Here is a 13,523-nt window from a genome sequence, read left to right on the forward strand (position 1 = left end):
TTCTAAACTCAAACTTGGGTCTGCACTTTCCGAGCATTCAAGAGTCACTTCAGTGACCCATCACTGTGTCCTGGCTGGGAAGCTGGGGATCCCCTGGGATGCAGGGGTGGAGATGCCACCCCCTGGAAGGCGCTGGTGCAGGGGGATAGGTGAGGTGCTCCTTGGCTCCCCTGCCCCTGGCCGAGCCAGCGCACCAGATGTGGGATGCTGCCTTGGCGCGGGCAGCAGCGGGAGCTGCGCGGTTCGGCTCGTCGGGAGAGGCAGTGGGTGGAGAGGAGCTGGCAGGGATCCCGGGAGCCGCTGGGAAGAGGCTGCGCGGGGGAGAGCGAGCTCACCACCCACCTCGGATGAAATCATGGAACGGGCAAGCGCTAGGGAAGGCTGGTGAGGAGAAGGAGACCTGAAGAAAGGGGGAGATGGGAGAGGAAGGATGCTGGACCAGTGAGGAGGGCAGTTCCTGTGCTGGTGGGTCCAAGGAGGATCTGATTCTCACAGGAGTCACTTGTAACAGATCTGGAGCCGGAATAAGGGCAGGAATTTGTCACAGGAAGGTTTGCTCCAGCAGCATAAAAAAAAAACTTTGATACCTGACCCCTTTGGTGGAAATTCATTAACGTGTCTGAATGGAGGAGTGATTGCTCCCAGACAGGCTGCTGCTTTCCCAGTCTAACCTCTAACCAAGCTTGGACCAAGGAAGATGCATTCCTAGAGCGAGGAGAAGGAGGAGATCTCTGGAGCTGGCTGGTTTATAACAGTGTTTTTAAGGGCTGCTGGCAGAGACTTCACAGTGCCACTTTCCTTAACCAAGAAGTGGTTGCCTTGGTGTTCCAGCTGGATGGGCACACTGTCTCACCCTGTGCAAACCAACAAGGAAAACGTCCAGTGTGGCTTCCTGCTGCACTCTCAGACTGAACGTCACCCAGTGTAAACTCCTGGGATTTTTCCCCCTCCATATTACCTGATTTATGATAAATTACACCATTCATGAGAGTAGCTGTTTCAATCCATTGAGACGACCTTCAGTGTCCTTGTTTTGCACCTGGATTTCTGTCCAAGCTGCCTCCCTGCAGCTCATCCTGCACCATTTCTGGAGAGCTCAGGCAGGTGAGGAGCCAGTGGAAGGAGTGGGTGTCCTCGGAGTGATCAGCACGAGGTTTTGTCCAGTGCACCCGCTGAAGACAGCCTGGATCTTCTGCTGGCTTTTGCTGGATCCTTTTTGCTCCTTGGAAACACAGTTCAGGACAACACCGTCACGGTCTGACTTTGAGGAATGGGATTCTTAGCACTTCTGTTTCTACTCTAGCAAGTGAAAAGTGATGTGTAAAACTCCTTCTCTCCACCCCCCACAGCCCCCCGCCCCGTCAACTCCAGTGGGTGCAAAGTTGTAACTGTTTCAGGAAAGATACAGCCAAAAAAAAAAGAAAAAGCAAAAAAAACATTTCCCTAGCTCATTTTCTTTTCCCAGAAAACCAGATGGATGAATCATTACAACAGCAGCTATGACAGGGGACCAGACAACAGACTGAGCCTGAAGCCCAGCCCAGTCGAGGCAAGATGAAAAACTGTCCAAGGATTTACCAACCCTCCCTCCCACATCTGTTTAAAGGAGCAAGACTCCAGAATCAGGGCACGTGGATTTTATCCTTAGTCTTGCATCCTGCATAGCAGCAAGAGCAGCCATTGCAGAGACCCAAGTGTAATAAAGCCAGTGGGATCCAGCATTAAGGTCCAGTGAGATAACGTGGTGGTGTGGTCGGTGATGGTCACCGAAACAGAATCCCAGAATGGTTTGGGTTGGAAGGGACCTTGAAGAGCTCTTAGTTTCAATTCTCTGCCAACTGCAGGAACAGCTTCCACTATCCCAGGGTGCTCCAAGCCCCATCCAAGCTGGCCTTGGACACTTCCAGGGATCCAGGGGCAGCCACAGCTTCTCTGGGCACCCTGTGCCAGGGCCTCCCCACCCTCACAGGGAACAATTCTTCCCAGTATCCCATCTAACCCTGCCCTCTGGCAGTGGGAAGCCATTCCCACTTGTCACTCCATGCCATTGTCCAAAGTCCCTCTCCAGCTCTCTTGGAGCCCCTTTAGGCACTGCAAGGGGCTCTCAGGTTTTTTTTTTCCCTCAGCTGTCCCAGCATGGCTCCAGAGCAGAGGGAATGCATCCCTACAAGCATCTTTGTGGCCTCCTCCTGACTTACTCCAATGCATCCTTGTTTTTCCTGTGTTGTGAGCCCCAGGACTGGAGGCAGCTCTGCAGGGGAGATCTCACCTGAACGGAGCAGAGGGGCAGAATCCCCTCCCTGACCTGCTGCCCACACTTGTGATGCAGCCCAGGACTGGGGGGTGTCTGGGCTGCCATCAGCCACTGCTGGGTCGTGTTGAGCTTCTCGTCCACCAGCACTCCCAAGTCCTGCTCCCCAGGGCTGTTCCCCATCCATTCTCTGTACCTGTTCTTGGAATTGCCCAAGCACAATATCCATCTCTGCAGACCAGAGGGAGAAGCCTTGAGGCTCTGTTTGTTTGTGCCAGGCTTTCCTCTGCAGGCAGAGTTACTTGTGATATACGTAGACGTGCTCTTAATATAGCAGAGTCCTATGCATAAAACCCATCAAAATAACACCAGAAGTGACAAGGTTGAGAAAGCATTTAGAAGTTAAGAGGTGCCTGCCTTCAGGCTGCCCACAGAACCCCTGCGGGCATGTGGTTCATCCTTAATTACACGACTGGGAGGTATTTTTTATTCCAGAGGACACTGCCCTGCTCCCCACACGCGATGCTGGTACTCACTTGCTGGAAAGCCATAGAGGGTTTTTTTTTTTCCCCTTCTTCATTCTCATCTCTGCAGCATCCGAGTGCTTTGGCTGGAGCAGTTGCTGTGATGGCATCTTTTTTTTTTTTTTTTCTTGGTGAGGCTCTACTGTGGTTTCTGCTTTACAAACAAAGAACAAGAGCACAGAGAAACAAAGGTCAAAGAATCTATTAATTTCAGGTGCCCAATTTGAAGTAGCCAGTGCAAGATATTCAGGACTCTCTGTTCGAAGAGCAGATTCCTCTCATGCCTTTCTTTGTTTTCTTCCAACCCCCTGCTTTGTTCATTGCCCTCTTCCAACTTCTCCCTCTTGGGCACTGTAATTATGATTTTTAAATTCAAATGCTGCTCTTAGTTTTCGAGTGTTTTGATCGCTGACTGAAAAGCTGTAGCTGAGCTCCACTAGGCAGCAAATGTTCCCTTTCTCTCAAGGCAAACACTGAGTCAGGGAAGGTCACTGCAGGTAAAAAGCCACAGGTCTGGAAGAAAAGAACAGGACATCATTCAAGCCAAAGTATTCATGAGCAATGTGGAGATCTCTTCACCTCTCCTACCCTCTGCAGCTCCCATGAGCCCCATCACAGAGCACAGGCAGCACAAAGAGGCTGGATCTGGGATAGAAAAACCTGGGGGTTACCTCAGGTGCTCAGGGTTTGGGTCCATCGTTGCTGTAGCAGAGGCAGCTATGGAGGAATTGCGTTTGGGGAAGCAGAGCAGACCATGGGCGGAGTGGGAGGGCAGAGGAAAGCCAGCGGTACCGAGCGTGTGTTTGTTGTGTTGGGAATAGCTTGTACTTGTGGGACTTGGTTAAATGCCAGGAAAACCCTGAGGGTGAGGCTGCAGCGCTCCTCTTGAGATGTTCCAGCCCCTGGAGCCCTTGGGAACTGCCGTGCTGAACACTGTGTGCTCTCAGCTGCCCCAGGCACAGCCGGATCCATTCGCACAAGGACACGTGTCCTGGGCTCCCTCCAAGCTGGAGCTTTCAGCACATCCACCTTTTATTTCTGCTGCAGAGTCCTCTGGCCAGGCAGGTTTTGAGTGACCGTGTCCCACATCTGGAAACACCCTCCAGCCTCAGCACCTTGCAGTTGGCTTTGGCAGAGGGAAGCAGTGGGGCAGTGAGGAGAGGATTTGTGAGGCTGCATTAGCTAATGGCTGGTGAGTTTGCAAAGGATCTATCCCAAATGCAGGACAGGAGATGGGGAGATGAGCACAGCACCAGTGAGCTGAGACCTCATAAGGCCCCTGGGGTGTGGGTTTGAGTAGGAGGGAGCTGAGAAGGACTTGGGAGCAGGAGGAATAGTAATTCACCATGGAACAATGCCTGGATGGCTCCGAAGGGGACCTGGCACCCATCTGTCCAGGCATTTCCTGCTGCCGCAGGGGATTCCTGTGCTCCTCCTCACTGCTTCCTCCACCTCTGGAGCTCTGCATCACTGTTGCTGTTGGAAACACCGATATTTCATAAGCTGGAGAGCTCAGGGCTGCAGAGACAGCACAAAAGCAGCTCGAGGACACACAGAAGCAGGAAAACCAATTATTTTAAATCAAACTTGCATAGAAATGTTGGGTCCGAGGAACATCCCAGCCTCCCACTCTGAGCAGGACTGCAGCCAGCCTGTCAGCCAAGGTCTGGCCAAGCCCTAAAACCCCGAAGTATGGGGGTACAGCTCAGGGCGTCTCTGGCCCAGGGCAGCACTGTTTCCCAGTGAGGGATTTTTACATCCAGCCTGAGCCTCCCATGTCCCAGCTTGCCAGTAGTGCCTTTTGTCACAGACCAGCACGGTGGGCAGGAGTGTCTCTACACCCACCTTTCATGTGTTTGGGGCCGGTTCTTAGCTGACCATCAGCTCCTCAGGGCTGTGCAGAGCTTTCTCCCCACTGTTGGCACCATTTGCTCATAGTGAAAGCACAGAAACCCTCCTTCAAACCCCGCTGTGCTCCCCCAAAACCAGGGCAGCAGCCGGAGCGTCCGTGGGCACACCTGTGGGGGATGAGTCACCAGCACCAGCATCTCCCACGGGATCCAGCCCTGTCTCCCACGCTGGGGGCTTTCTGTCCATGTGCAGGGGTCCAGACAGCAGCTTAGAACTCTGCCCACACCTGACACCTCCAGACTGCTGAACTGGGGAGATGTGAAGCCCTGGAGGGGGCAATTGGTCCAGGTTCCCTGCTAGACCTAGCCCCATCCAGATGAGAACTTCCAGAGCATCCTATCCTGCCCTTGGAGAGGGTGGCAGCAGGGTTCGGCCAGGGGAAAGAGTTTGACACACCATTCATGTTTTCCGTGCTAGAAACATTCCTACGTGCCAGTTCATGAGGATGAAGCTGTAAATCAGCAGGAACAACTTCTCAGTCATCACCATCAACACCGGGGGAAAGAGCTGTCTGGGAGGAGAGATAAGGGAGTGCGTTGGTGGTCCTTCATTGTCCCCTTCCTCAGGGCGTCATGCTGGCGATGTAATTAGCGATTACTGTATTTTCACTTTTAATTTCACAATGAATATGAGCAAGGCGAGCCCAGATGCAAATAGGAGCCGAGGGCCCTCTGTGGGGACCCCAGGGGACGCTCCGGCCACCCCACACTGAGTCACCACAGTCCCCGGGAACCCCGAGCAGGAGCCAGGAGGGGACGGAGGGGTGACAAGGCAGAGCTGCCTGCTGAAAAAAAAAGTCCCCAGTTTCTTGGTTTGGTAAGGAGAGGGAAATAGAAGTTAATGCTGCGACCTAGTGGGGAAAAACCAGACGTGCAGAGTCTCAGGCGAGGGGAAGGCAGAAGCTTGTGGAATTTGTGCCTGGTTGAGGCTGTGATAGTGCAACTTATTTTTATAGGATTTCACACCTGAGAAAGTGGTTTGTAACCTGTTCAGGTTTCCAGGAGTTGTTCAGTTTAGCCCTAAATGATCTGGGGGTTGGAATTAGATGGTTTCTAAGATCCCTTCCATCCCAAACCATTCTGTGATTCTGTTTCTATATTCTCATGAAAAGGCTGCAAACACCCCCATGGCCCATGTTAAACCCAGCACAGCACCAATGTGACTCAAACGGGGTGGATAAAGGTCTGCCCCCGGCAGTGTCCACTTGGGCTTGAATCTGTGCTCCCAGCTATTCCATCCAGCCCCAGAAGGAACTGGAATTGGAGCAGAAACTGTTAGCTGGGCAAAACTGGGGGGGAAACAAGTCATTGGTGAGATGAATTGCCTGGCGCCTGCAGCTGTGTAAACCTGAGCCTGGTACGGTCTGGGATGAGATCCAAGGCCAGAGCACCTGGACTTGGGAAGTGGAAAATCCCTAAAACACAGGTTTTGGGTCAGTAATCACCCAAATGGGAGACACAAACACCACCTGAACTAAGGGCTACTGTGGGTGAATACCAAACCAGGGCAGGGAGAGTGTGTGGGGAACGGCACAGGGATGCCGTGCCCAGGCTTGGGGTCCATGCTGCAAAAAGGGGGCTGAAAAATGGGAAGGATTTCAAAGGAGAGCCCCAGGAGTGAGGAGAAGTTGGAAAAAAAAAAACTCTCAGAGGGTGAAGCTGAGCTCAGTGTGTTACCCAAATGACGAGGGTGGATCTCTGCCTGCCACTGCCATGACCTTTTTCCAAGGGACCCCAGTCCTTGGTTCCTGTGGTGGGTGGCCTGGAGAGCACCCAGGGACTAAACCCGTCTGCTGAGACCCCTCAGGATTTTGTACATGCAGGAGGGTTTGACGCAACAGAAGGGTCAGGGGAAGCTCCCTGGGATGCAGCCTCTGCCTGGCCAGCATCCCCACTGTGCCGTGGGCGTTGCAGAACTGAGACGCCTCTGGGATTAAATAACAGCTGAGCTGGGGGATTGACAGACCCAGGGCTTGGCTTTAGGTGCTGCAGTTGGCACCAAGCTGCCTAAATCCTCCCCTCCACGTCTCTGTGGCTTCATAGACTCACAGACAGCAGCTCCTTTGGATCTGGTGGGGATCAGTGGTTAAAGCCACCCGGACACCTTGTGCTTGTGGCGACACCTCAGGTAAATCACAGCTACTGAATTTTATTCCTTCTGAACATGGAGGAATGAAGGGATAGGCTTGATCCTGCTGTCTTGTGTGCTCAGCCTGGATCAGGGAATGAGTGGCTGCCCTTCAGCCTGGTGTCCAGAGGCTGGTGGCACCTTACCCTGAAGCCCCACTCACCCCACATGTCCTGCCTCCAGATCTGTGCTGTGCAAAAGCTACCCCACACTCCTGCTGCCCTCCAGCTTCTGGTTGTCATCAGTGAGGCAGACTCAGACTATTAAAAATACCCAAACATTGCATGGAAAAGGCAGCAGGGGAATAGGATGGAGGAATATAGCCAGGAGTAGCAGCAGGAGGAAAATGAGGAGGAGGAGAGACTCTGGGGGAGCAGAGAGGAACACACCAGCTCGAGGCAGCTGCGAGGAGCCCGACAGCTGGAAGCCAAAAATAAACCTCAACGGTGAATCAATTTGCTCTGGGGACTGGGTAAATCGGGGGAAGCAGCAGCAAGGGGGAGAGGATGGGGCAGCTGAAGAACTGAGTATGCAGGAAAATCCACAGAGCAGTGAATCATCTCCCCAAAAAGCCCCTGTTCCCGAAACAAGGCTGTGATGAAGCCGAGAACGGCAGAGACAGAAACAATCAATTATGAGGCAAAGGGGAGTTTCCCCCTGGTGAATAAACCTGCAGGACTGGCTGACCAGAAGTCGGGGAGTCAATCAGGGAGTGGATAAATTAGAGCAAACAAGCCATGGTGGGGGGGGCCTGGCTGCCAGAGGCACCTGGAGCAATGATCCCTCAACATGTCCACCCAGCAAAGGGGCTGCAGGGCTGCCGTGGGGACATGGAGCACCTGGAGATGCTCCTCCAGAGCTGGCTGCCAGCCCCCAAGTGATGGGAGGACAAGGAGTCTCAGGCAAGAGGAAGTGGGCTGCAAGTGTTAAACTGGGCAGAGGAGGTGATGTTGGGCACTGCCGTGGGATGGGTGGTGGGTCCCAGGGACCAGGAAAGCCCTCTAAGCTCCAAATCACATTTTTGGGGCATGGGGTGAGACACTTGGAGCATCACAGACAGTAGACATTGGGATTGTGGTTTGGGTCATGGAACAACATTGGAGGGTGGCTGAAATTTAATAGAAAGTACATTCAGAGCTCCTCGAGGAGCAGTCCAGCTGTTACAATTGTGATGAGGAGAGCCTGGAAAAATTGTGGAGAGAAACAGGTTTTCTTGAAGAAAATGCTTTGTGTACAGAAGCTTCGGGATTAAAAAAAAAAAAAATCTGTAGTGAGACATCAGAGATCACATCTTGCAAAAAGCATGGATTTGTTATTAGGACATGTCTGCTTCTGGCCACCGTAGGAGGGATCCTGTGTAGAGGAGCCAGAAGAGCAAGGAACCATTATTTGTCCATGAGTTTTGGGTGTTTTATCAGAAAATGAAGGGATTTGAGCCTGCTTTTTCCCCAGCTGAGTGCTCCAGCCACTAGACTGGAGTCCAGCTCTGTCCCTGTTCCATCCTCACCCGTCCCCTCATTGCTGCCCCGTGAGGATGATGGCCATGAATGCTGGAAGGACTCTGGAGCCGGGCTTGTCTCTGTGGGAAGGGGTCACGTCTCCCACCAAGTGACCCCTCCCTGTGCAGCTCCTCTCCAAATCAGCCTTTCCCAGTTCACCTTCCCAAGGGTCTCAAGCATCCCAACACTGAACAGGTGCAGGCAGAGGACATGGACTGAGAAATGAAGATTATTCATGTGGACACAAAATCTTTCATGTCAAGCTCTACACAACTGAGTGGGGATGGAGATGATCCCACCCCCCCCATCCATGGGGCTTGCAGCCAGGGCTCCAATCCCAATGGTCCCGTTCCCCCAGGCGCCAGGGAAGAGCAGTCATCCTGCTGACGTGAGGCCGTACTGTCACTAGAGGGAAGCAGAACCATGTGCACGGGGCTGGGCTGGCACTGCTGGCATCGCCAGAGCTGCTGTGACAGCGAGGGGACAGTGTGCACAGACACCCAGAGTGGCTTTGAGCCGAAGGAAGGGGACAGCTTCGTCACCTCGGGCTGGGCAGGGCGCCAGCGAAGGGCGGTGGGTGGAAGCCACAGGGAAAGGAGCAGCTGAAGGGATGCTGGGCTCTCCAGGAACACGCCTGGGTCCGCGTCTCCTCTCTGCAGTGCCTCTCACAGCTGAGGACCTGACATGGGGGCTGAGACGAGGTTCAGGGGCACCCCATAATGCAGGGTCGTGGCCAGCAGGGCTGGCTGGGGACTTCGAGCACCGTTGGCTCTGCCGAGGATGTGGCACCGCTCCTGGGGACAGTGGGGACAGCTCATGGGGCGGGGCACCCTTCTGCCACCACCCTGCCGGGAGCATGAGCCTCCTGGGATGGGTTAACAGGAGGGACGAGGGATCTGGGGGCAAGGGTAGGAGAGGCACGAGGTGGAAGGAAGGGGACAGGGCTCCAGACTCCCCCTGGAGGGATGACCATGGAAGGATGACCAGGTAAGGATGACCCTGGAGGGATGACCGTGGAGGGGATGACCAAGTAAGGATGACCCTGGAGGGATGACCATGGAGGGGATGACCATGGAGGAGATGAGCATGGAGAGATGAGCATGGAGGGATGACCATGGGGGAAATGACAATGGGGGGATGAGCATGGAGGGATGAGCATGGAGGGATGACCATGGGGGAAATGACAATGGGGGAATGACCCTGGAGGGATGAGCATGGGGGGATGAGCATGGGGGGATGATCATATAGGGATGACAATGGAGCGATGACCAGGGGGGCATGACTATGGGAGGATGACCATAGAGAGATGACCAGGGGGGTATGAGCATGGAGGGATGAGCATGGAGGGATGACCCTGGAAGGATGACCATGGAGGGATGACTATGGGGGGATAAGCATGGAGGGATGAGCATGGAGGGATGACCAGGCTGTCTGTACTCAGCGTTGGCGGTCCTGCTGGTCTGTGCACCCCAGGGAATGTGCAGCACACACTCATGGAAGCCACACCACCCACAGACAAGGCTGGTCTCCAAACCAGCTGCTCTGGGACCTGGAAATTTTCTCCTTTATGAAGATAAGCAGCCAAAATAGTCATTTCCCCCTTCACCCCTGGAGATGTGGAGGATTCCCCTCCTCTCCTTGCACACTGGGCTTGGCTCCATTTACACCCTGAGCTCTCCCATGGGGCTGCCTTGGCCACAACCCACCTTCAGCCCATCCACATCTCTGGGGAAAACTTCCCCAGGCATTTGTCAGCTGCAGAGCAGGATAATTTCCCGGCATATTTGGAAACAAATGCATCCTGTAAATTTCTTCCATTTTCTACTGCTCCTGAGAGATTTTTGACACAAAGTCGACCTATTCACCAGCAACTGCCAGGAGTTTAGTTCAATAACAACTCTTGCTGCCGGAGCTCTGCCCGTGTCAGTACAAGCCTCAGTCATTGTGGTTCTACCAGTGCAGGTCATGGAGCTGGGAAATGCCAGGGCTTGCTGCTTTGGCCAGCACAGGGCTGTTTCTCTCTGCCAACCTCACAGAATACAGGTTAACTTGCTGTTTTTCTCAGTGCTGTCTCTCCTGCAGAGAAATTTCAGGGCATTTTGGTATCTCGGCCATGCCATTCATGGAAAGCTGCATTGATGCCTTGGCAGGAGACAGGGCAGGAGGATCTGTGTGGTGCCTCTGGGTTTCTGGGGGAAGGCAGGGTGTCAGGAGAAGACACAAGCTGATAATGTCAGCCTGGATGATCAGAAGTGATGTTTCTCAGGTAATGGATGAAGGACACTTCCTCTGGTCCCAGCACATCAGCTTTTGTGTAAGCCATGGGGCAGGTGCAGCCATGGATGCAACTTAAGGAATTCCCATGAGGAGCCAAGTCATTCCCATGCACCATTCCCATGCTGCAAGGTTAAACACTTGACAGAAACCTTACAACAACAGAAACCTTCATTCTGCCTCACTGTGAAATCACAGGGCCATAGAATGGTCTGTGTTGGAAGGGACCTTAAAGATCCTTTATTTTCAACCTCTCACCATGATCAAGGACACCTTCCACTAGACCAGGTTGCCCATAAATTGTGCTTTGGGGTTTTACGCTTCCAGATCGTTCTCTTACAGGTCACTTTCAGAGCTGGTGTTTGCTCAGCTCGTTATTAGTTGCAGAGAATGTTCACTATTTGTGGATTTGTATTATTCTTGAGCTGACAGTGGTGATGCCACAGGTGGGGAGAGCTGGACAACAGCCCAGGCATTTTAGCCCAAGGTGGTAAATTTGCATCAGAGACACCCAAACTGATCCTTTCTGGTGGCACTTTCAAATGTGTGGCCAAAGTAGAGGCCAAAAAGAGAGCTCAGCCAAGATTGGGGAGGGGAAGGAATATCCTCAGCAAAGTGGGGGTGATAGCAGGTTTAGGGTACATGAAAAATCATTGCAATGAGGAAAGAGGTTTATCTGCTATGAAGTGCTGGTTTGGAAACAGGAGATAAAATATTAGCTGGTATTAGATCTTGAGCTCAACAGCTAAAAATTACTGCCAGCAGGAGTGATTTAGGTGAGGAAGGAGAGACACATAGGCAAAATGGCTCACCCAGGAGCAGGGGGCAAAAAAACCAAAGAAAAGTACTGCAAGGGAAAAAATAGTGTTGCATTTTGTTCCTGAGGAGTGGAGGCCCCTGGAACTCCTGGGGGGATTATTGTCCACTGGGGCAACAGCAGGCTGGATGATGGGTGCAAAAAGGCTGCGATATTGCGATGACCCAAAGGCAACTGCGAAGCGAAGAACAAGAAGTGCTAATGAATGCCTTGTTTTTAAAAGGAAGTTTTCTCCCCATCAGAGAACTTCCTGCAGCAAAACCAAGTGCAGCTGCTCCATTTTTTTTTCCTTTTTTCTTTTTTTCTTTTTTTTTTTATTTATTTCTTTCAGATTTGCTGTTTGAGAAGGAGCTGGTTGAAAACTGGTTCTGCGGCACCCTACGAGCTGACAGACTCCTGGACAGACAGGCACGTGGCAAGGGCTGCTTCAGCCTGGCTAAGTGGCCCCAGTCACCAGCTAAACCAAACACTTGAAGTCTAAGTTGATGCCTAGAAAGAGCAAATCAGTTCTTAAGGTTCCTAGCAAACCTCAAAGTCCCACACAGTGGAAATCAGTGCCATGGAATACCATGTCTATGGATACCTCCAGCACCCCTGCTGGCTTTGTGTTCCCCTGTATCTGGAGCTCTCACTAAAGGTTAAATCAACCTGTAATTTGCCCTGAAAGCCAGGGAGACCAGCCTGTACACTGGCTGTGTCTGTGGTCACCTCCTCCTTCCAAGGCTATGGAGCATGAGGCAGCCCAGCAGAGTTGGTAGGGACAACTTCTGCATTGGGTTGAGTTCAGCCTAGGGACAGAGCTCAGCATCTGGGTGATAACATATCCTCTGCACCCACAATGTGCACCCACAATATCCCACCTGGGACATTTTCTCTATTTTTATGGTGCCTCTGGATCTGGTCCTATATGGCATTACCCCAGGTATGGAACCATTCAGTGAGTTTAAAGCACACAGGTTCACTTCTGACATCGACTCACTGGGTTTGCCACCCGTCTGATGCAGTAACTTGTTTTGTTGGCTGTTTTCCTCTTTTTTACTAAGGTTTCTGGGCTGCCATAAGCAGCAGGACTAAACATTTGCCTTCACATATTCAGCTCCACTGTTTTGTTTCATTGCTGGAACCCCAACCTGCAGCAGTAGCTCTAAATTGAAGGGAACACACTTAAATCCAATCAGTGAAATGTAAAGGAGATTGGTTTCACAGACTGGACTTAGGAATGGGGGATTTTTATTCTCTGCTCTTTGTCAGGACACCTGGATTCTCCTCCTATCCTTGTCTCCTGTTACCCAGAGGGGACCAGGAGGACCTTGCAAGAGTAAGATCTCATCAGTAAATAGAAATGTAAAGGTGGGTGTCAAGGGGATGGTGGCAGACTCCTCTCAGTGGTGCCCAGTGACAGGACAAGAAGCAATGGCTATAAACTAAAACACAAGAACTTCCACCTCAACACGAGGAAGAACTTCTTTACAGTGAGGGTGGCACTGGAAAAGGCTGCCCAGGGAGGGCATGTCTCCTCTATGGAGACATTCCAAACCCACCTGGATGTGTTCCTGTGTAACCTGCTCTAGGCAGGCAGGGGGGTTGATCTCAAGAGCTCCCTTCCATCATTAAAGATTCTGCGATTCTGTAAGAAAATGTGGAAATTCCGCCAGGACTGTGCTGATGGATGTAGTGCAAAGTAGCTCCACTGGGACAGCAAGTCTGCTCCAACATCATTTTCACATGGGGGAAAGAGCAAGGAAAATTAGTCCAGTGGGTCATTTTCCAGGTGAAGAGCTGCAGTTGAGGCTCTTCCACGCACAAGTGCTGGTTTGTGTTGGTAGCTGCAGTTATGGTCCTTTGGATTTAAACACACACCATGTAGCAAGACAAAAACCTATAGACTCAGGATATAGACATGGATGATCATGGACAGCCAGCCTCAGATCCTGCCCTGGCCACAGGAACCCCAGGCATCCCCTGTTACCTCCAGAGACCACCATGGAGTCCAGAGGATGCGGTGCTGAGCTCACTGGGGCAAAACCCAAGGGCAGGTATCCAGCCAGCCCTTCTCTGACAGGTCTCATGAAAGGAAGCTAATTTCTAGCCAGAGAGGTGTTTGGAGGGGAGATGTCTCT

The 13,523-nt window shown here is 52.3% G+C and overlaps 1 protein-coding gene across 1 annotated transcript in view; it reads left to right on the forward strand.

The window, feature by feature from the left end:
- LOC138121132 (uncharacterized) overlaps positions 1-11,857 on the forward strand; it is a 33,290-nt gene extending 21,433 nt beyond the window's left edge. Inside the window, exon 9 of the mRNA XM_069034370.1 lies at positions 11,735-11,857. The gene's annotated coding sequence lies outside the window, so the exon portion shown is untranslated. The remainder of the gene's footprint in view (positions 1-11,734) is intronic.
- The last annotated feature ends 1,666 nt before the right edge of the window (positions 11,858-13,523 follow it).

The sequence above is a fragment of the Aphelocoma coerulescens genome, chromosome 1A (genome assembly GCF_041296385.1).
Source record: "Aphelocoma coerulescens isolate FSJ_1873_10779 chromosome 1A, UR_Acoe_1.0, whole genome shotgun sequence".
NCBI lineage: Eukaryota > Metazoa > Chordata > Aves > Passeriformes > Corvidae > Aphelocoma > Aphelocoma coerulescens.